The sequence below is a fragment of the Strix aluco genome, chromosome 4 (genome assembly GCF_031877795.1).
Source record: "Strix aluco isolate bStrAlu1 chromosome 4, bStrAlu1.hap1, whole genome shotgun sequence".
NCBI lineage: Eukaryota > Metazoa > Chordata > Aves > Strigiformes > Strigidae > Strix > Strix aluco.
The window spans coordinates 5,991,213-6,013,832 of NC_133934.1; positions in this window are offsets into that span (position 1 = coordinate 5,991,213).

The window sequence follows — 22,620 nt, forward strand, 5'->3', positions numbered from 1 at the left end:
GGTGGCTGCAGAGATGTTGCTCTCACATATTCTCACTCTTCTCTCCAGCTGCAATCGCTGTTGTGCAGCAACTTTTTCCCCTTCTTAAATACGTTCTCCCAGAGGCGCTACCACCACCGCTGATGGGCTCAGCCTTGTCCAGTGGTGGGTCCATCTTGGAGCCAGCTGGCATTGGCTCTGTCCGACATGGGGGAAGATTCCAGCAGCTTCTCACAGAAGCCACCCCTGTAGCCCCCCTGCTACCAAAACCAGGCAAGCCCAATACAGTGAGTTCCAGCTATGCTACTCAGATTCACAATGGTATAGAGATATGGGGAAAGATCCTTAAACAGTATGAACTAACACATCGCCATATAGTCCTTGGAGCTATATCACTGTTCTTTGTCAAAGAAGCAAGCCCATAAGCTGTGTCCAGATACCTGTCTGTTAATCTATACCTAATAATAATTGATGTGAAAACATATGGTGGGGAGGGAAGTTCCCTCATATGAACTACAGAGGTTATGTTCTGCTATATCACATTATGTTATTCTAGCCCTCTACCCGGCTTCTTACATTGCATAGAGGGGGATTCCTAAAAGGTTTTCAGCACATCATAAATCACAAATAAACATTATGGAATTAGTGGGAGGTGTTGTTATTCAGATACTGCTGAAAATGATCTAGTGTTACAGAGAATGTGTTACTTGCCTTAAGCCCAATTTACTGATAACATAAACGAGTTATTTAAATTATTTCTGATGACCAACACAGATAAGAGGAAATGCAAAATCTGAGTGAACTACCAGTGGTAGATCCCTCACCAGATAGCATAAAACAATTCCGAGTAATACCTCTGAGATTATAAAGATAAACTTTTAAGGCAGACAAGTGGAGGAATGTTTGGGTCTAACAACAGTACCAGGACCCAGAAACAACATCAACATATAGACTACCACAATGCAACATCTTAATTAGGACCAAAGCTCACTTTCATCTGTAGTAGACATCAAATTCATTCAACATAACCTATAGTTTTTCATAATAAATTCACACCATAGATGATATAGTGTAAAAACTGATTTGTGCTTTGAAGTGATATGGTAAACTGCATTAGTTATTTGTTCTCACTGTAAGAAACCTTTAAGAAACTCTTTCAGAACGCTTTGAGAGCCCTCTCTTAACAATTAAGTGGTGAATGGTCTGTAAGTATGCATACCCTTAACTGGTTGGCTTGAGTGATGAATTGGCAAGAGGATCTTTATGCATTTACTGCCCCATTAACTGCGTAAGACCTGAGACCAAATTCCTAGTTATGAAACCTTCAAAGTTAAAGAGTATGAGTAGTCTGGTGCTTCAGTGCCTGAACAGCTTCTAAATCTAATTGACGAGTACATTTCTGTCCAGAGAATGCACCCAAGAAATAGAAAAGTGATGTTTGTCCCCACTACAGAGATTTTGTTTCCCCCTTGATTGGGATTCAAGTGAAAAACAGCTGGCTGAAGGACACACAGGAAAACTGGCAGCCTAACCTATTCCTTCCCTCTTTCCTCATGAGCTAGTAAAGTCATCTGGAGTATAATGTAGGAAATGCTGAAAGTTGGTGGGTAAAATTTCAGGGAAATTAATCCTTTCAAAAGCCTCGTTGCTATATACACACATATGGCAGGTTGCAAAGATGCTCCTTCATGTTACAACTCTGAGATCTTTTCATCCTCCCTAGAAAATCCATGCTGAGGAAGGATAGAGTGAGAAACTCCTTCAGATTTATATCGACTTCATCAGGAGTTCCCTGGTACAGACAACCGGCTTTCTCTCCCTTCCTTCCCTCAGATTCAACACCAGCCCTCTTTGTGCAGCTCCTGTAATTTCAAAGAGAATTAGATGCTTAACTCTGGCCTGAAGGCAGGTATATCATGTAGTTTTCTGCATCAGCTCCCATTTTTCTTTCATCACTCATCTGAAAACACGCCTTTCCTTGCTTGCTTTTTTCTCTTGATTTCTGGTATTATTTGCTGTATCATTTATCTCTGGGGAAGTTTTTTTGACACTTCACTAAAAAACTAAACTAAGCAAATGAATGAAAATAGTTGTTTTCTCTGAATGACACACCATGTAGCTGACAAGTGAAATATGATAGCAGATAAATACTGTGACCCAATAATACATCATAATTTAGAAAATTTAAATGGGTATAAAATTACTCTCTGTAGAAGTGCCCCCCAATTAGTAATTACAGCAAGTGTCACTCTCTTAAGAATAGCTGCTTCATTTGCTGAAGCTAGCAACAGCTCTTGGGTATGTGGATTATGCATACATTTCCTTAGAGTAATTTAATCTTTTGGACATTTCCTATTGGAAATTCCTTTGGACACACAGCTTGGATACTTTCATTTTTATATCATGCCTAATTTAGACTCTAAATTGTCTGTACTGACATGGGTAAACAATATATTTCCCTTCTTTTGTTAATATTCAGTAGCCCTTGCCAGATGTAGTGATTACATCTCAGGATACCTAGTGCGTCTATTAATACAGTGAAATTTCTACAGAAAGTTTTAAATTAGGCTTTAAAAATTGAACCTAGGAAAATCTCAATCCAATGGACAATGCATTTTCATATACAATAGCCCTCTTGCATCTTGGCAATATGTAATTTTATTTTCTGACTTTTATACCCATTTCATGACACAGGATTCTCATGCCTTGAAAAATCTAAATGCTCAGATTTAGTAATGAAAAAATTACCACTAAAACATTCATACGCCGTATTGTTTTTCATGTTCTTTTAGTACTGCCAAATGTTATGTTCTCAGTGAAGTATATTTTCTATAAACTCCCATAACTGATGTGGTAACAAATCTCCTGTTCCTTTTATAACATTGTTATGCTATGGTTTCTCCACAATTGACTCTGATGCCTTATGTAGAAATGTATTGCCCATTACAAGGTACTGGGCAAAATGCAGTCTGAGATTGCTTTCTAATCCAGTGCTGGATAAGTCTGCCTTTGCAATGAATCTTGCTGGAGACCATTCCTTTGTTCTTCTATCATTGTTTTCCAGGGATATAACCAACCTGAACTAAGCAGATCTAAGGGAAACTAAAGTGATTATGGAACTATTTTTGATCCTTTGAGAGAAGTCAATGAAGTCTAAAAGCTGTTCAAATTACACTAACTGTTCCCATGGCTGATGGTACATGTCTTTACTGATTCTAAAGGATACTCACATCCATCACCTTTCTTATGACCTAGTCTAATTCTAAGGAGATTAAATGACTTCATGATACTCAAAGATCCTTCAAGTAGGAAAAGTTATGCATAGACAGATCAAATTTTTTGGTTAGCTGGAATAAACATGTACATGATAAAGCCTAAAAAAAAGTTTTCTCATATAATAAAGACCTTAAACTCATGAAAGAAGAGGACAAAAGGACAAATAGATGGCTATGACACAATTTCCTCTAGCATTCATTTTTTCCATTTTAATTTGCAGTGAAGAAAACAGCAGAGTTCTTGGAGCATTAATTCAGTTGCATAAATGCATAGACATGATCTAATGTCATTTGAGATGCTATAGACATCCTGCCCAGACTGCAGCTGCCACTCCAGAGTAGCTCTCTTGTTGCTTTGTCCTATCTACTAGCCTAACACAAATATGTTCAATGTCCCGGGGCATCTGAAATGGCATAAGATGCCTACACTTAGACAAATGAATTGTGCCATATAGAACTAAAATAAGTTACCTTCTTCAGAATTATTTCCATTTAACATATGTTCTTGTAGAGTGTAGGATATGCTCTCACCTCTCTAACTTCAGCATGTTAGCAAAAACCAGCACACTGTAAAACTCCTCAGGGTAATTTTAACTGTTCTCATCTTGATAGTTTCTTACTTGTGTTATCAATAAGATGTAACTGTGTCTTTCAAAAGGTTTATTGTTAATGCCCAGTAGAAATTCAGAATGTATATTATGAACTAATCCCAGAGTCTTGTGTATATATTCCTTCCAGTCTGGAGATGAGATCTCCATATTAAAAATACTTAAACCACAGATGTCTGTTCTGTAATCTCATATTGTTTCTCCTACTCATATTGGGTGGTGGTCTTATATTTTGCTTTGTGTTTTCTTATCTTAACTTCCACAGTGATCTGATATCATTCTTATTAACACAGTATTTACTGAAATCACTGAAGGTAAGCTGATTTATGTCATCTGAGGATTTAGCCCACCAGTTCTTATAAACTGTATTTTCAACTCACTTTGAAAACTTTAATCCTGCTAATCTGCTGAAAAGTGGATGAAAAAGGTTTCAATTTTTAAAAAAATAAAAGTTCTTATTCCTTCATCAGTGAAGAAGTGAAGTGATTCCTGTATTATACCAACAAGAAGAGAGTAAAGTTTTCAATCAAAATTATTTATCACTGTAATTCTAAGACCATATTCCGTAATTTCTGTGTTCTTGGTTTGTGGTTTTTTTTTTTCCTCTCTTTAAGCATAGCCTTCATGCATTAAAGTCTGAGAAGGAGAAAATTCAATACATATCTTAGAGCAATAGTTTCTGAAGAGAAAATTTGGTATTGCAGGACACTGTATGAGGAACAGGACCAAAAGTTCTAATAGGAAATCTGTAGCCCACCAGACTCCATTCAGAAAGCTTCCCAGCTGGTCACATAAAGACTGTGTGTGCCTTTCACTTGACGGTGCATTTTCTAGCTTAGTTTGACCCACACAGATTTTTTGCCAGGTTCTCCACAGCTGTGTCTGAACACCTTCCAGTGTTGCATTAGGCAACATGATTAAGATCTATCAGATTGGTTCTTTCATCCTCTCCCCAGGGTAAAAATTGTCAGCAGCAGAGGATTTCAGATTCAAATATATACATAAAAAGAAGTGCACTTGTCACTTGAAGCAGAAAGTTGTGAGGAATGCAATGGTCTGTAATTTCTCAGAGAATTTGTTCCACATTCTTGTCAGACTGCTAAGTGAGACCATTAAAGAAAATAGTCTGTCATCAAATGAATCAACAGATAACTTTTAAGGCAATCCTAACATTCATAAAAGATGTTGCAATACATCTGTTGCCACCTGAAAACCTTCAGGGTCTTATTGTGATGTACAGATTAGCCATATGCAACCTGAAAGTAGACAGAGAACGGAGTTAGTCTCGAAGACAGAGTTTTTCATTACCTTCCAGCAGCATCTAGCCTGTGATATGCTGTGATTTCTCAAGCCAGTGTTGTCTGCATGCATTTGTATTCCAATATAGATGAACCATTCAAATATAGTCAGTATAGGAAGTTACATCAATTAGATCATGAAAGAAAGAATGTGATAACTCTATGCTATTTGTATCTTAATTATTTTACTTTCATACATAAATCTAGACTTCTTTTAAACAAACCAGGGCTGTAAATCTACCAATCTCATTTGAAGAAACAGGTCTCTGTTTTTGTTTGTTTGGGGTTTTTTTTCTCAAACAGAAAATGGAGTGACAACATCTGATTTTATGATTTCATTTTTCAACATTATTGAAAACCAATTTGGAATAAATGTGAAAAATTACTGTCAAAAGCTCAAACTAAAGATAAACAGCTATATCTCCATGGAAAGAAAGAAAAGGAAAAGAAGGTAAATAACCACCTTATAGATACCCTTTAAAAAAGGAAGAAAAGCAGTAGGGAAGTTATTTAGGAATATATTTTTGCTGTCTTCTTTCATCAATAAAATGACAAGTTTTCCCTTCACATTTCCTGCAGTCTCTGCCAGTTCCACATCCCTGTATTTCATTCACAGCCAGTGATTATGTTACATGGTCTTAAGTGTCGTGACTGAAGTCTGAGCCAGTCATGCAGTTAATTTAAAAACTGACAGATTGTACAAACTTTATTAAACAAAAATAAGGTTTACAACAGCAATTCAGCAGACTTTGTCACTATGAGGAAGTCATGTGGAAATACATGCGAATTTTACCTTCTATCAATTCAGTGTTTATTTCGTTAGAATTTTCTTTCTTTCCCTCCCTGCCTTTTTTCTCATAAATGATTAACACTAAAACCAAAACAAAACAGATTAATAGTTAAAAACCAAGAACACAGAAGCCTGGTTCAATCAAATTTTATTGCAAAATTTCTGTTCCTCTGAAATTTTGTTGCCATATGTCTGCTTGATGTACAAAATTATTGTTTTAATAGACTAGCAGTTCAGAAGTAGAAATCCTTTGGCACTCAAGACTATTTAATTTCTACTGCTGTTTCTCAGTCACAAGACAGAGTGGCCTACAGATTTAGGAAACCTGGGTTCTAGTAATGATTTCACCACTAAATTTCGCGTCAGTTTGGGTAAATCACTTCTCTGAGACTGAATTTCTTTTCTCTTTCTTCATCTGTCTTATGCAATTCATTCAACCTATTTTTCCATTTAACAGCGATTGCTTTAGAACACATAACATAGGATTGAATATACACATCTGTGCACTCCACTCCCTTTCATCTAGAGAGTCTTACAAATCTTTTGTTCAATCTGGCATGACACCTTTATTGTACCAGCCTTCATCTTGCACTCCAGTAAAATGAAATGAACACATAGGTCCCAACATAGCCTTTTTTTTTTTTTTTTTTTTTTGCACACAAATACTTGTATAAACTTGTAACTATATAAACATACAAATATACACACATATATACAAACCACTATTTTAAACAGCATTTAGACTTTTTCTCACCTTGTCCAAAAACCAGAATGCAATTGAAGATACATTGTCCTTTTTGCCTGTGCTGCTGTTGTGCTTTATCATGTGATAAGCACAAGTTTCCTTTCCATACATATATACAAAATTACTCCAGTCTACCTACAGAATTTCTCTGCAGCTCAACACTGCACAGAAAATGCCCATTTGTAAAGACCACAGATGCTTTGCGGATTTTGACTTTGAATAAAATCTAATCAAATGCCAACAGGTGGTTTAAATTGGAACATTAAATATATTAAGCTGGCTCCAACTAAGAGTGTAATGGGAAGGGGCATAAATGAAAACCAAATCTAATGATAAGACACTGCATCATTTGGAGACACCTAGAGCTAGAGGGATACCACCAGAATTTTCTTTCATTGTAGGCTAAGATCAGTGTCATTAAGGTTTGAGTCAAAACATCTTGCTTATGGTGAGAGTGGAGAGCATACAAATGGACAACTACAACACAGAAGCAATCAGTTATTATTTAACTCACAAAGAATCACTTGTAAATCCCCAAAGAAAACAGGGTTTCTTTGAGGTAGGCATTATCCTTATCCAAATATACAGGAAGATGCATTCCATGCCTCCTACACATGCTTAAATTCAGAAAACACATTATAAAGAGAAAACAGGACAAATTATTTGGAAGAAGCTGTTAAGAGTAATGGGAACACAAAGTTATTTAGACATACATTATCATGTGGATGTATGCTTCTTTGAGCAAAACACAACTTTCTTAAAATGCTGCTGCAAACCAATCCTCTTCTTACTGTTGCATATCTTCTAAGCAATACACCACTATAATACTCAACATCATAAACATTTTTATTGCTCAAAGTCCTGGTGAAATCTATGATACCAAAGTCCTGTTTATTGCACTTGGACCTTGTGTATTATGGAATTGTTGCCTCTATTGGCCATAAAACAGTGTTCTGGTCACAGAATATATACCATCAGCCATTTTAGTCTTAGTCTGCTGCATCTTCTTATGCGACATCATGCAGTATTACCACAATTTATCCTTACTGTGCAAAATTCTATTAAAATCAATAATGCAAGTACTTCACTCACAAAACAGAGTTTGTCTCATAAAGATAGCTTGCAAAAGCCTTCTATATATTACTCAGTAAGTTGCCTTTATGAAATATACATGTGACCAAATTGCAGGCTTAATGTTTTATGTGTCTTTTATCTTCTTTCCATAAAAAGCAGAGAGTATTGATACATACAAGCAGACCTCCTGCCTACATATCAAAAGCTGGAATTCCAGAATATTTATATGACTGAAAAGAAAACTAATATAGAGAGAGGTATCAGGTAAAACGCCTATATGCATAGGTCCAGTCTTTGGCCCACATTTTATAATCAAAAAAATCTATTTGCAGAACTATGAAAAACAGCCAATATAATCTACCTTTGGTGAGCAAACCAGAATTTAAGATAGAAGAGATTTTGAGAAGTCATCCAGATCACATGCACACATATGCACACACATTCTCCAGAACAGAATATTCTTATTTATGCTATAACTGACACAGTTTTTCTAGTCTGTGCTTAAAAATCATTGTTGATAGGGATAGTCTCTCAGAAATCTAGTACAATGCTTTATTACCCTTACAGTTATAAAAGTTTTTCTTAATGTTCAGACTAAACATCCCTTGCTTTGACTTAAGCCTGTTACAACTTGTACTATGTGAAGCAGACATGGAGTATTTATGGCCTCTTGCTGCGCAACAACCTCTCATGTACTGGAAGATTATTACCAAATCTCCCTTTGGATTTCTCTAATTCAGACTAAGCAAATCCAAATCTTTCAGGCTAGCAATGAGGTAATTAAGAATTCATACAGGTGGGGAAGTTCTTAACACAAATGGTTGAAGATCTGGTTATGCTAATTTTCGAAAAGGAAAATTCTTTTGGGAAAACAAGAGTAACATAGTGTGAACATCAGTTCTAGACAATGATTACTGGTAGAAGTGTTTTGAAGGAACTGAATGAAGTCTATATATCAAAGACTGAAGAGATTGAGTCTGCTGTCATCATACAAATGAGGAGAACTTTTATAATAAAGTAGCTCTGCAGAAGGAAAGAAAGGAACACTGTGATCTTTGGAAGCAGTTTGCCCTTCTCTCTAAGCTTTCCTGCACACTGGGATTTTTCCCTCCAGAGCAGTGCTGTGAATATTTCTGGCAACATGAGCTCACAGAGACAGTTTACACAACTCTCCAGCAACCTCTTAGCTCCCTCTCCTCAAATATTTCAAATATTTCAGACCAGGTGGGTGGGAAGCCAAAGAACTAGGGAACTTACCTACTAAGTGTAGATGTGAAATGCAGCCAAATAAAGACATTTGCAGTGCTTAGCAACACGTTTTCTTCTTCCCTAAAGCCACAGAAGTTGGCTTCACATCCTTGAGCACCATCTACTGGCTTCTCATCTGCTGACTTCTTACATCTAAACAACTAGAGATTGTATTTGTCCCACCAGCACATAACAGGAGCTCAGGGTGGTGAATAACAGACAGCTTGAGACTAGCCCATAAGTTGGACTCTGTTTCTATAAAATGTTTGTCAAACAATTTTGAGTAATTAACAATTTCATAATAATCAAAGTCTGTTTCTGGACAATTTTCAAAGAGATAATAAGGCTTAACTGAGCCAGTAAATTATTTGCTGTGAACAGTTCAACCAGCTGTACGCTGTGTATTGCAGATTCTATCCTTTCTGTTTCTTCAACTCAAGCGACAGTTGTTATGTTAAAATGATGAAATAAAGCCTAAATCCCTAAAAATAATAATTAAGCACTAGGGAGCAGTAAACAAGCATAATAAAGTTATTAGTAAATAGTTAGTTTCTAGTGCTGTAAAACAAGGGTGTAGCTTATTTTTCAAGTCTTCTTTTTCATAATTGGTTTTCACTGGATGTTTTCCAGACTCTCTGTATTCTTATTCCAGATAATCACTGACAAGCTAGAGATCATGTCTTATTTTTACTGAGCCTGTTCTACAGATTTCACAAGTAAAGGATCATATAGGAATTACCCAGATGAAGACCCACAATGGAAACACACAGAATGAAATAGTTCAATGAGCTCTGAGATCTTTGTATCTAGTGTCTCTCTTCTCATCAAAGTCACAATCACGCAGGTTTTTCCGTAAGTTTGGTCTTCCATTTCCATGTATAACCCTGTTGACTTCAGCATGGAGGCCACTGTAGCAATGGAGCAAGATTTCTAAATGACATGGAAAGGCAAGGTAGAAAGAGCATCTTTGAATTTTGCCTGTAGTGACACTTCCATGTTCTTATTCTACAGCCTAGATTCACATGCATATTCTGCATTCTCTGTCTGCAAAGTGCTTCAAGTTACCCTTAAGCCTATACTAATTTCTAGAGCTTAAATTCACTTACAAATCAAAGATCTAAGGAGGGAAAAAGACCACAAAACACTCATATCTGTCATTTTTATACTTTAGGAAAGGGAAATTATCATAAGATATATGAATAAAGTAAGCAATCTATCCATTTCAAAAATCTGGTTTGGCAGCTTGGCTCTTGAAATTTGCACAGAACTGATTATTTTTATTTTTATACAGGGAGGCGCTTTGTCAAACTATCTGCACAATGTAGAGAAACACTGAATTAATTTTACTGTGATAAATTTATATATACAGTTATAATGGAAATAGTGAGTTTAAGTGTTTCTCAGAATTCAAGTGCTGAACTATTCAACATGGAATGAATTAGAATTGATACATACTTATATATATATTTTCAAAGCTTAAGATTTCACCCCACTTAACATGAAGAAAAATGAGGAGAGGAAAGCAGACTATCCTTCTGGGACACCACATATTTTCTTTATCAGAATCTTGACTGAAGGTTTCTAAAGTGTAAATAAATTCCTTTCTAATACTGATGGGTCTTGGGCCTTGAAACAGATGATTAATTTAATGTTTTGTTAGCATGATTTAGCATGGTCTCATTTGGTTCAGATGGTTGTGCCTCACAAACCTGACACTGGGACACCAGGAGAAGCTGAACTGCCCTCCTCTGCATAACAGAGACTCCCCAGTGACAGGGTCTTTCAGCTAATAAGGGCCAATAGAAGTCTCTACACATTTCACTCCTCTTTCAACTTCATAAGCCTGAAAATTCAATTAAAATTAGCACTCATGCTACATTGCTCTTACTGTCACAGATAGGACCTGTGCTAGATTTTTTAATTAAGCAGCAAATGAAGCCTGACATAACCTTTGACTCAGCTATGGAACAGGATGCGATGAGGTGGCTGCCATCACTGGTAATGTGTTTTGATTTCTCCCCACTGTCCCTTGCATCAGTTCAGCCCCTTCACATGGCTCACATGTTGAAAGTGCTTGAGAGTCTGAACAAGCACTGGGAAAGCCAAAAGTGAGAGCACTGATTTCGTCCTAGAAGATTTAGCAGGGTATTCTGACATACTGAAATTACAGAGCCTCTCCAGCGTCAATGCCAGTAACTAAAGCTGGTTAAGTGTCTCCAGCTGTGAACTGACTCTTACGAAGAGAAGAACCATAAAAGCCTTATCTGGGGCAGCCAAGTACAAGGAAGTCATGCAGTCTGAAAGCCTTCCTATCATTTAACTTTACCAGCAGTCATGACTACTACTTTTCAGATAACTCAGTCCACTTATTTTTACATTAGTTGCCAGCTGAAACTTGAATACCTAGATCTGTAAGTTCAGCCCAGAAGGACTTATCGTTAGCCCAGTTTTGTTGAAGGGAGAACATGGAAAATATATCAGGTAAGTTGTTTTTAAAGGTCAGAGAGGGATTAGCAGAGATAAAAGACATCTGCTCCTTCCCCTCCCCTAAACAAAAGGAAAATTAGACTTGCACTTACCAAGATCAAAAATATGAACTGCAGAAATAAAGATAAAATTGCTTTGTAGCAGTTATTTTTCCCAGTACCTACAACCAATGGATTAACTTGAATTCTCCCCCATCTCAAAAACTCACTCTTCACTAAGAAATGTAATTAAAAATGTTAAAAGCTAGAAAATTAATATCGTGTTTGACCCTTTTCTTCACAGAACTACATTCATGAAAAGCAAACAACCCATGAAACGGAAGGCTGGAGTACAAACGTTACTTTTACCTGAAAGTGTTTTGCACTTTTTCTCAACCCATCAAAAAAAATGCTCAAACCATCATATAACATTCTACGGCTGGTATTTCCCATTGCAACAGTGTTTTCTCTCTTTCTTGCTGTAGTTTATTCAGGTAATCCTTGCTAAGCACTTGACAATTCCTTGCTGAGTCTTGCATCTCCAATAAGTAAGACTGAGCATAAATTTATGTTAATGGTTGAGTCACTCAAGAGTACTGAAAAATTACTACTTTGAGCTAAAAAAGTTTGGGGCTTTTTTTTTTTCACTTGTCTAAAATTGTTTTGGAAAAGAACGAAAACAATGCTTTGAAACAGTTAAGTTCAGAAGCTGGTCCAGGAAATGAACTGTTAATGTGGCTCTATTTATAGCATACCTCTAAAAATAGTAGTACTTTCTTCTGTACTCTAGAATAGGACACATATGAGTAGTTCAAACAAATTATGGCATGAAAGACTAACCCCAAACTTCCTTCATTGAAATAAAGGACATCACAAATGACATACTAGAAAGGAGGAGTCCAATACAAAGAAAGGAGATGGAAAACTTTTGCTGTCTCACTGAAAGCAAATTTTCTCTATGTATGACTAAAATCCCAATCTTTCTTTTTTTCCTGGGTGCCTCACTTCATATAGATGAATACACTCATAAAAGTCACAAAGAAGACATAGAAGTAATGGCAAATATCCATGTTCTCTGTTCTCTGACCCAGAGAGGAGGGAGACCTAACTGTAGAACAGGTATTGGCATCTGAGCCAGTATCTCAGGTTGTCTTTAGAGTCAAGATGCCATTCTTCTGACCTATTTTAGAAGATTCACACATCTAGGAAAATCACCCGTGACTGTCTCTCCACAACTATAAAGAGACTTTAAGATAATTAGCTAAGTTCTAGATAGGTAAATATGGTCAGACAAATTCTACCCAAGGGGCCTCTCATATATATGAACAAACAAAAAGAAAACCAAACAAAATCACAGCGTGCACAGGTGAGTGTCAGACCTTGGAGTATTATGTGGGTCTCCTGGTTCACAGACCAAAGTCTGAGCCACCACACTGCCTTTCACTATTCTGCCCTTGGGATTCAATGCTCTTTCATGTAATACCTGAACAGTTGTATCTCTCTAACCAATGGCATTCACATTCTGCTAGGGAGACCTTGTAGAATTTTACATCCCTCTCTTGAATCAGGCTCTCTTACTCCACAGAAAGTGTTTGTATTTTTGAAGACCTTTTTTCTGTATTAAACACTGAGAAGGAGTAAAAAGTCACCATGAAGTACACCAGCTTACCTTCAGGGCCAGGAAAAGATTGGGTAGGACAGGGAGAAACTAACAATTGTCCCATGCCTCCTCTTCTGTGTCTGTCTGTAATAGTCCACTTACAGAAAAAGGCTAACAACATTTTCAGAAAGTTCAGGGAAAGGTAAACAAACAAAATGGGGAGGGCCAGGAGATGAAAGTAAAATGTTTTCCTCACAATAGCAGCCTATCAGGTGTTTTCAACCTCCATTACTGCCTGTGTACTGTGCTTTCTTTTTCCTTCTCCACAAGTATCTTGGCAAAAACAACAGGCTTTGACAGTTTGTAACAATAAAACCTACCTTCCCAAAGGGGTAAGAAAAGCTAAAAAGAAAAAAAAAATGGTACTCTTGAAAAATATGTTGTCGAAATCCATAGCAGAGATTTAAGATACAAAATTGAAGGTGCATCCCTTTGTGCTCAGTATTTTCTATAAAAAGATATACATCACTCTCCTTTGGATTGTAAAGAAGCTGCTTTTTTTAATCTCCAGAATGTTAGAAAAATAAAGCTATGCAGAGAAATAGGTTAAGGCTCTGCCCTTAGATACATTTGCCAGAGGTCACAACCAAAAGGCAAGGCTTGCCTTTCATCAGCTTGCTTTCATTCATAAAACTGTGTTATCCAAGGAGAATAAATGCACAGAGTGTAATGCACAGTGGATGTATGTGCTGTGCTCGCTGTTTACAACATAGAGCATAACTACCCGTCAGCTTCTACCCCCTACTGATACTTTGCTGTATCTTCAAGCTGCATCTCTTCCTTTACACGGACTGTAAACTCTTCAGGGTAGCTTTCTCTATTTCATTTTATAAGCATGCAGTGCTTATACAAGCCTGTTGTTGGCTTGCAAAGTATCGACATATTGAGGTTCATCACAGTAACATTGTGACTGAAATAAACAGGCAACTACATTTAGAAAACTTCTAACACTTTTATAGTCGATGAAGAGAGAAGTATCTCGAGATGAATTTTATCCCACAGTACATTGAAGCTGGATTCAGCTTCACACACTTTGAAATCTATTGCAGACATCTGCACAAGTCTGAGACATACAACATGAGTAATTGAGGGGTCTCATGCACTCCTGAGTGACAACTGGAGAGTGGCCAAGATACCCTCTGATGTCCCAGATTTGCCAAAATCTGTCACTGCAGCTTCGAGAAAGTCAAGGGAGGTAAGGAGTGGCAGCAGTCATCTTTGGTCAGAACTTTAATGGATACTCAGTGGACACCTCTTACAGCCTCAGTTTTCCTGGCTCCTCTTAGAAGAAAATGGTCAAAACCCAACAGTCTTTCCCTTTTGAATAGACTCTCCAGATGAACCTAGTGTAAGAACTGAACTATGTACAACACCAAACTGCAATGCTCTGTTGGGAGGAGTGTTTATAAGGCGTGCTTAGGCAAGTTAAGGATACAATATGTTGGGTTTTTGCTGGTTTTACAGATAGAGTTCCCTTCTCTAAACATTTCTGAGACAGAACAACAGCTGTAATGCTTAATAGTCACACCAAAAATTAACTGCTCTACAAAATTACTCTGCAGTATTGTGATGTCAAAAAATAAGTTCAGTTTTACTGGAATTCACTAGAAACAGGAATCAAGCCAATAAATAGAAGCATTCCTCCCAGATCAGGGTGATCAACAGTTTCAGAGTGGAACATTCTTTCACTGGTACTTTGCATACAAAATTATTTGACCCGACGTTATTCCCCATGATGTATGATGATCTCTCTTTTGATGTCTTAGTTGTTTTTGCCCCTTGTAGAAGTCTCTGGACATGAACATTAGTTACTGAGCAAATTTCTGAAATGTATGATGGGAAACAAAGTATGGCTCATAGCCAGGAATAAGCTGAGAGACAGAAAGCAGACAGGGCTCCAAATACAATGTAGGCATATTATAAATTTACTGTCAAGCCAATAAAATATTTTTAGACACTTCTGAACCATAATTAATTCAAATTTTTAATTTTATGAAACTGATATTTTTACCTCTTTTAGTTCAGGAAAAAAAAAATAATGGGAACTTCCAGCTTTTCCCTTAGTATAGAAATATAATTTTTCAATCCCAGCTAACAAGAAATATCTGTACCTTGCACTGATTGTAGGGGACGGTCATTTTGAAAAATGTACCCAGATTCACATTGCTAAGTTGGTTGAACCAGGTCTACAAAATTAAAGTTAGATGGCAGAGTTCTTTCACAGCAAAGACAGTTTATGAGGTAGACAGAGCACTTTTTTGTCTTGGACTTAGACTTGATATATGGTTTATTCTCAACTTGCTCCCTGACATTTTTATATTCATAAATGATACATAGTGTTGCACAGGGAATCTGTCATCAATGAAGGTCATTACGCGTCCACATTAAGTAAGGCAGGATGTAGATTTGCTCATTATGGACTACCAGAGATACAGGTTTGCAATAAAACAAATGTATTAAATCAAAATTAAAACAGAAAAAAAAATCTGTGAAGCTCTTTACAAAGTGATTATCTCTTTGAATTTTTCAACCAGCTCAACACTGGCTATCAGTGAGTCCTTAATTCATTCTGTGTCATTTCCACCCACAGAAAGCCATGCCATAGTAAGGAATATCACCTCTGGGAATAGAACACATGTTGTAGTTATGTCAGCTGGTGTCTCTCTATCAATTTATGGCTTAATTTAGGCATGCAGGTAGTTAAAGTTTGTCAGAAGAATCCCTTGACACACCTATTTAAAATAGTATTCCAGGTTAAAATTTCCTTGAAAATGTATTGTCTTCTTTCATGAAAACTAGAAAAAATGCTTAAACCTTAACTGCAGTGTTTCAATTCAGCTTCAACAGATACAAAAGCAATGGTCTTCACTTAGCAAAAAAAAAAAAAAAAAAAAAAAAATAAAGAGGGAGGAAGGTTGGTTTGAAAGTCAATTAGATTAATCAAAAAATATTTTCCCTTCTCATTTTTTTTTTCATTTTCAGTGAATAGTGGTGACAGAGACACTTTATTCACACCAATTCATATGAGAGAGCAGCTCCTGATAAACCTGGGTAAGTCCAGTTGTGTCACAGCATTCAGTCTGTTCAATGAAAGCCCAAAATAAGCATTCTGAACACCGGTTGTTAAAATGTAACTGCCATATATCCATCTGATATTTCTATGGAGGAGTACAGGGTAGCCATCACCTCCAATCCAGGGAGCCCAGTTTTTAGTGGTTTGATGTCTCTCACAGGACAACAGTCCAATAAATCTTGATATGAGACCATAGAGAGGTATTTACACTTGGTTTTCAGCTCAGAGAAGGTCAAGAACTTAGACCAAGTAGAGTCCTTTATAGTAAATACATCTCGCTTGCTAAACTAAGCTTCTTAGGTTTTAAAACATCACGGTATCTGGTTCCTATTTCTCCCACTCATTCCCCTGTTTATTTTTGTTCGTACAGTATCACCTCCCTTTCTGTCCTTTCACATTAAAATAAAACCTTCTTGTGTGTCAGCTTTGCAAACAATTTCATACATCTTTAGCATCGCATAAGTGACCAGATCCTTTTTACCATAAAAAACACGAGCTAAACCCAGGCATTAGGGTTCACAGTACAGGGACTCAGTATGGGAACTTCTACCTTTCCAGGACTGGTTTCCAAGAACAGCTTTCTGAAATAACAACCATCCAGGCAAAACAAATCTGTTAAGATATATTTTTCCTTTGCCTATTGCTGTCTTCTCCCTTTTGTCCCTCCTTTCAGTGTCTATAGTTAATGACTGACTTTTTCTGAAGCTAAAACTTGTAGATATAGGGTCTTTACATGCTCAAAAGATGGCAGTTACCTAGTCTTCTCTAAATACAAGCCATAGACTTATTCTAAGATATGGAATTAAAGCCTGTCTTTTGGAAAGGTATTTAATGTTGTGGTGACACATGATGACCTTCTTGCCTCCCAAAGTTCTTTCCATGTTTAATTTCCTCAGCTCTAGGAAACAATTCTTATTTCTAGGTTGAACTCATCTTACATCATGTGCCCCTGCACATAAACATTACTTCTCCTTTTGCAAGAGCAAGAAGCCTTCTACTATCAGATTTCTTTCCCCTGTTATTACTTAAACCATAACCTTGGCTTTTCCACTAGGAAAACAATTTAGAATAAAATTTGTATTCGTTAACATTCTGATTTTCCATGCTGGGCTTAAGAAGGGTTGTGAGCAGTAACTGAATGCTTATATTTCCCCATGCTTTCAAATATTATCAAACTAATGGGGAGGTTATATTAACACGATGTGAATACCATATTGCTTACCCTTGTTTAAAAGCAAGGATGATGTCTGAGGTGAAGCCACTCTCCTCATATCGATGCTTTTTGTCCCAACAGGCTCATTACAGCCTGTAACTAAACCAGCCCTGTTCCAGCATATTAGATGACCATAAGCCAGTACAGCATGGCTGGCTTGGCAGTGCGTAATTGTAGTATCAATGCTATGTCTATAATTACCTACCAGGCATATAATAGGGAAAAACATTTCTTGCTAAAAAATAACAGGCTTATTTTTCTAGTCAGTGTTGCATTATATGTTCACAATACATTTTGATCTTAGGATCTATGGATAACTGCACATGCACTTAGTTAAAATACAATCATTAATGCTGTCTTTACTCTTTTGACATTAATTTTTCATAATAGTAAGTTCAATGTCTCTGGGTTAGAAAACAAAACAACAGTAACAAAATAAAAATCCGCTACAGAAACATAAATGCAACTGTGCAGATAGTACAAAACTGATTCATTCCAGCAGAATGCATGGCCCATTTGTACACAGGTTTGCCATATGACACCTCCTCACTGCAGCCTCAAAAATCCCAAATAATGTGTCTGTCAACCATGCTCCCTTTTTGTGATAGCATGAAAATGGACAACTGGGACACTTTGGAGAACAGGGTGACAGATTCAAAGGTGATCCAGCAGGTTCTAAGGTATTTGCTGACAGATCTAAATCTATGAAAACAATGTGATGGAAGCTGTATACATTGATTGCACACACGTGGTGGAAGTTAGGAACAGCATTAAAAAAGGGCATTATTGCAAAGTTACTCCAAATAAGTGAAAATTAATTGCTGGTTGACATCTCTGAAAATCAGGCCACATTTTTACTCATGGCAATAAAGCAACAAAACAGGATAGGTATGTGACAGTGCCTATCATACATGCCTACACAAATTACACATTAAATCAATACACAATGAATATGTATCTATTAAAAATAAAAGGAAATAAACGATAGTAATCACAATTATGTATTTTACATTGAAGATCATGAGCAGATGGCTACTCTAGTGGGAAAAAATTTCACCTACCTTATCCGTGCTCAGATGCTAGTTTTCAAAGAAGGTCTGAGGGACTCTCAGGCTAGGTACGGCTTCAGGAATGATACTGTAGGGACAGAAAATATCTTCATCAAGGAACCATCTTTTATTATCTTATTATCAATCCAAAATCATCTTAATGTATATCAGATACTACTAAAAAAAGTTACCTTAATCTGTATAAATATCTAAACATATTCTATAACCCATAAGTGCACATACATAAACATATATATATTTACATGTGTGTGTGTATATATATATATGAAGGTACATCTCCATTGCTTGTACATGGTCAGGTCTGTTTTCTGACTTCCACTCATGAAAAGACATGGTTTATTTTCACTTCTGATTCTTCTCACTGGTATCTATTTGCCTATTTCTTTGTGCTCTGCTATTCATGAAGTTTCTTCATAAAATAAAATGCATTAAGGTTAGATGACAGATTTGTACTCTAGTTTTGAAACTTGTGGCTATTAGTACCTTGAGAATCTCTGTACTTCCTTTAATCCTTTAGGTCAGTTACAAAAAAGTGTCATTGCCTGGTGTCGATTCAATGTGAACTATATGAATATCAACATGTGAGCTACTGCTGTGTGAGCTAAAGAGCCCAGCTCTGTTAATCTGCAGCTCAACAGTATCAGCATTTGCTATCATTATTTACTGTTAACACCACATATCAAAAGAGAATAAATAAACTTGGCTGCCTGAAACAGTACTAAGATTGTCTCTTCTCAGACACTTTAGGAGGGGAAATACACACAGAGTCTTCCTGCGCATTCAAATTAATTATAACATATATTGGTTTGTTTTCATTTTCAAAGGTATCTGCTCAAGTCAGCAAGTACATTTTCGCCAAAGGCTTCCCATTTGTTAGGCTTTTGGTGACCTTTATGTTTTCAAATTAAGTCTCCTTGTAGCTCTTTCCAAGTTTACAATGGCATTCAGCTTAAATAAAGCAAAACAGTTTGCAAAATATCAGTTTCCATCTCACAAGCCTCTGTGCCCTCCATCGTGACAAGTTAACCGATCCAGCAGTTTCACTTCTCATAAAAGTGAAGATTTATATGGATGATCTGAGGTACTTATGGCCTTTAGGTTACTAATGGCCGATAGAAAGAGACATTTTCTTGAGATGTAACAAAATGTATGCTTTGTTTTGGACCCCAGAGGTAGCTCCTGTTAAATGACAAAAATAAATTATTTCATTTATAAGGGCTGTAGGAACTAAGTCAGTTAGAAAGGACAGCTTTAAAGCTTTTATGATTATCTGTACCATTCTTTCACAAGGTATATAGTCATCACCCATGACATGAACATATTTTTTTTTTGCACTCACTTACATGCTGTAGTTTCATAACATGTGAAGCAGTTGTTAATATGAGAACAATAAAGACACATGTAGTAGTTTTTTTTTTCTCCTTCATCTTTCTGTGAGACTTATCAAACCTAATTTTGGGTAGTAAGCAGGAATCCTGTAGTCCAGAACTTATTCTCCTTTGTCTAGCTGTAGTCGCCAAAAACTGCAGGATTTCAGTAGCAGGGGACTGCAGAGGTGATCTGTGTGCGAGGAGGCCATGAACTGCTCTGAGACAGCTCTAAAATCAGTGTAAACAACCCACTGCACACCCAAACTTCAACCAGCCAGAGAAGCACATGGCACCTCTGTTCAAACATATTTTAGAAAGTGTGGCAGCTGCTTAGGGAAGGAGAAATGGAGGAGCCAGATGGGTGAAATGGAGGAGACATGTGGAAGGAGACATTGTTGGGGACACGGCTGGAGAGTGCTTTTGGAAAGAGGTTCTTCATGCCAGGGCAGGGGTGTCTCTGAGGATGAATGCAGACCATGGGAGACTTATGCCAGGACAGTTATGCCCCTAAAGAGACTGTGCACCGTGGATGGCACACATCAGAGCAGAGACACCCCTGAAGAGTCTGTGGCCTGCAGGCAACCCATGCCAGAGCAAGACACCCCTAAGGGGACTGAGGCTCATGGGCAACCTGAGCAAAGGAAAATAAGTAAGAAGCAAGGAGTGGCAGACAGAAACCATTACACACACAACCCAGCCTCCTGTGCTGCTCATTGCCTAACCAAAGTGATTGGGATGGACTGAGTATAACCTGTGGTGAAAACAAGTGGTTGAAGCTGAGAAGCAGAGAGGAGAGGTGCTGGGTTGGAATTTAGCCTGGAGTAGGGGAAGATGTGGCTCCCCATGTGTTTGTTTAGTTGTTTATGTTTTCTTCTTTTTTCTCAATAATTAAATCACAAATTAAAAGTTTAACAGGCAATAAATTAAATTAAGTAAAATTGCCCAAGTTGGGACTGTTTTGCCTACAACACCACTAAATAGAGAGTTTCTAAAGCTGCAGGGAAGTATGGACACACAGTCCTGCTTTCTTGATTGTCCAGACAGGAGACTTAATTGGAAAGGTGCTATAGCTCTTCACTGCCTTTCCACTGGATGGCTTTCATTGCTGACATGGAGTCAGGATAAAACCAGGTTATGTACATGGAGATGGAAGATTCAAAGCACTCTTGGCATCCACATCTTAGAAATAAACTAAGAAAGATGAGCACATCCAGAAGATAGTCAGACTAGCTGCAGGAGGGAAGCATGGTTAGCATAACTTAAAGTAACCAGTGGCTACGAGACAGCTGTCAAAAATCAAGCCCCAGATGATTAAAAATGGGAAATACCAAGATAACGTACATTTTGCAGTAAAAGTTCTTACACAGTTATATGTTTTGATGATAAATCCACTTTCTAGTGTGTTTCTTTTTCATAATTAAAACAATTCCCTGGCCCTATTGATATTGCAACTTGCATTTTAACAGACCAAAAGCATTTCACATAGAACACAAACTCCTGTGACAGGACTCCCTCTTGTTTTCTGATCTCTTCTACGTTTTGAACACAAATGAGCTATCACGAATCTTTTCACCACTATGCTTTGACTACTGGCTCTCATAGCTTATAGAAGTCCATTAGTATCATGGGAGCTATGCCATAATACTGCACTTCAGTTAGAACACAACCACAGAGGAAAATGGCTTGGATTTCTTTTTACAATTGTCTTGATGCATTTTAAGAACAGAGAGGATGTTTTTCACAAGAGAAAGAAAATATGAGCTTAAAGTATTTATTAATTGGCTTGGTTTTTGTGTTCCAAGTGTGGATTAAAGGATTCTTTTGGTAAAGTGTCAGCCGAGCAAAATGTCTCGCTGCTCTCAGTGTGACACTCAGACCAGATCCTGCTTGGTTTAGCTTGCTAAATACATGCAATTCCCTGATGCTTTTTACTGCCAATATGACTGGGCATGAGAGAAATGTTGCTGGGTACCAGAATGAAATTATCTATGATGAGATATTGCCATATCTCTCCCCTTTGACAAGGGTACCATTCCAGGGATGAGGATGAATTGCAGAGGCAGAAAGGAGAAACAAGAACTGAAAGTCATCATGGAATCTCCTTTCTATACCCTGCCTTCTTGTATTTCTCCACTGAAATTCATACCCCTGCACAGAGAACAACTGTAAAAGCAAAAAGAGAGAGAAGGAGGGAACTACCTATGGCTCTGTAGTGAGAATTAGCCATCAGTTCTGTAGCCAGCTGTAATTGTGACAACTAACTGCTTTGTCCAAAACAAAGAGAACCACTTCCACCACAGCAGTGAACAGATGCCTACAAGAAAGAAAGGTAGGCTACAAATGTGCAGTGCACAAGGTACTTCCTGATTGTCATGGATGGAGTGATGCACTTTACTTGTAAGAGAGAAGTAGCAATATATTTATTGATATAAAACAGCAACTTAACAAAGTTTTATAGTAAATGCAACAGTTGTTTAACAAGATTCAATGGCAAGGTTCACTTGATATTTACTGCATAGAGGACAGGGTCAGACAAAACTGTCAGAGAGACCCTCCAGTTGAGTCACAAGGTTCAGAATGGACCCTCTTGTTTTCTAAACTCTTCCTCAGAGAGGAGTCTAGGTGCGGCTGGATCCACTCCTACTCCCAGACTTGGTCAACAGTTTGTGTCTCAAGGCTTATATGTGTATAATCAATCCTTTCTATCACTTAGCTAAGATTTCAAAGTTTTATCATGCCATTAATCACTTAC